General features: G+C 60.5%; 1 pseudogene across 1 annotated transcript in view; it reads right to left on the reverse strand.

The window, feature by feature from the left end:
- The window catches only part of LOC144603231 (class I histocompatibility antigen, F10 alpha chain-like), a 1654937-nt pseudogene that overhangs the window by 1583772 nt on the left and 68665 nt on the right, over positions 1–2500 (reverse strand). Inside the window, exons 2-3 of the transcript XR_013548566.1 lie at positions 2284–2500; positions 173–445 (exon numbers count right to left, since the gene is read on the reverse strand). The exon at positions 2284–2500 is cut by the window's right edge and continues 44 nt beyond it. The product of XR_013548566.1 is annotated as a class I histocompatibility antigen, F10 alpha chain-like (transcript). The remainder of the gene's footprint in view (positions 1–172; positions 446–2283) is intronic.

The following is a 2500-nucleotide window of genomic DNA, read 5'->3' on the forward strand; positions in this document are numbered from 1 at the left end:
AGGGGGGGGAGGAGAGAGAGAAAATGGGAGAGTGAGGAGGAGAGAGAGGGGGAGAGAGAGTGGGTGGAGAGAGAGAGGGGGAGAGAAAGAGAGAGGTAGAGGGAGAGGAGGGAGAGGGGATGGGGGGGTGTGTGTGTGTGGGGGGGGGGGTCACCATCACTGACCCACTCACCGGGGGTGAGTTGACTCTGTCCGTCCTCCACATATTTCCGCAGCCACTCGATGCACGTCTCCTCCAGGTAGGCCTTGTATTGATGGGCCAGGCCCGCGATCCCCTCCCACTTGTGTTTGGTCAACAGCCCCCAGGTGACGGGCGTCACCCACACCATGTGCTCCTTGTCGAAGCTGAGCAAGTCCTCCCCGTCCCAGCCGTACTGGTGAAACCCGGTGGTGGAGCCGTCCGAGTGCAGATCACAGCCGTACATCACCTGGAACGTGTGGACCCCTGAAACACACGGCCGTCAGTGGAGCACTGCCCCCCCCCCCCCACACACACACACACCCCACACACACACACACACCCCACACACACACACACCCCCCACACACACACACACCCCCACACACACACCACACCCCACACACACACACACCCCCCACACACACACCGACACACACCCCACACACACACACACACCCCACACACACACACACACCCCACACACACACACCCCCACACACACACACACACCCCACACACACACACACACACCCCACACACACACCACCCCACACACACACACACACACCCCACACACACACACACACACACACACACACCCCACACACACACACACACACACACACACCCCACACACACACACACACCCCACACACACACACACCCCACACACACACACACACCCCACACACACACACACCCCACACCACACACACCCCCCCCACACACACACACACACACACACACACACACACCCCACACACACACACACCCCACACACACACACACACACACACACACACCCCACACACACACACACACCCCACACACACACACCCCACACACACACACACCCCACACACACACACACACACACACACACACACACCCCACACACACACACCCCACACACACACACCACCCCACACCACACACACCCCACACACACACACACACACACACACACACCCCACACACACACACACCCCACACACACACCCCACACACACACACACACACACACTCACACCCCACACACACACACACACACACACACACACACACACACCCCACACACACACACACACACACCACACACCCCCCCCCACACACACACCCCCACACACACACACACACCCCACACACACACACACCCCACACACACCCCACACACACACCCCACACACACACCCCACACACACACCCCCCACACACACACACACCCCACACACACCCCACACACACACACCCACACCCCACACACACACCCCCCACACACACCCCCCACACACACACCCCACACACACACCCCACACACACACACACCCCACACACACACACCACACACACACCCCACACACACACACACACCCCCACACACACACCCACACACACACCCCACACACACACCCCACACACACACACCCCACACACACACACACACCCCACACACACCCCACACACACACCCCACACACACACACACACACACACCCCACACACACACCCCACACACACACACACACCCCACACACACACACACACACACACCCACACCCCACACACACACACACACACCCCACACACACCACACACACACCCCACACACACACACCCACACCCCACACACACACACCACACACACACCCCACACACACACACCCACACCCCACACACACACCCCACACACACACCCCACACACACACCCCACACACACACACCCCACACACACACACCCCACACACCCCACACACACGCACACACACCCCACACACACACCCCACACACACACACCCCACACACACACCCCACACATATACACCCCACACACCCCACACACACACCCCACACACACACCCCACACACACACCCCCACACACACACCCCACACACACACACCCCACACACCCCACACACACGCACACACACACCCCACACACACACCCCACACACACACCCCACACACACACCCCACACACACACCCCACACACGACACCCCACACACACACACCCCACACACACACACACCCCACACACACACCCCACACACACACCCCACACACACACCCCACACACACACGTTGTCCATCCCCGCTCTCACCTGCGCTCTGGTTGGTTCGCTGCAGCAGGGTGTGGATGTTGCCCTTGGCCCTCTGCTCGTTGCCCCGCGCGATCTGTGTGTTCCGCTCCCAGTAGTCGCCGCCCTGACTCTCCTCCATCCACCGCTGCCGCGGCTCCATCTTCCCGCGGTCACTGTCATAGTGAACAATCTGCTCCTCGTCCACATATCCGACCTCCGTGAACTCAGCGACCCCCGA

The sequence above is a fragment of the Rhinoraja longicauda genome, chromosome 19 (genome assembly GCF_053455715.1).
Source record: "Rhinoraja longicauda isolate Sanriku21f chromosome 19, sRhiLon1.1, whole genome shotgun sequence".
NCBI lineage: Eukaryota > Metazoa > Chordata > Chondrichthyes > Rajiformes > Arhynchobatidae > Rhinoraja > Rhinoraja longicauda.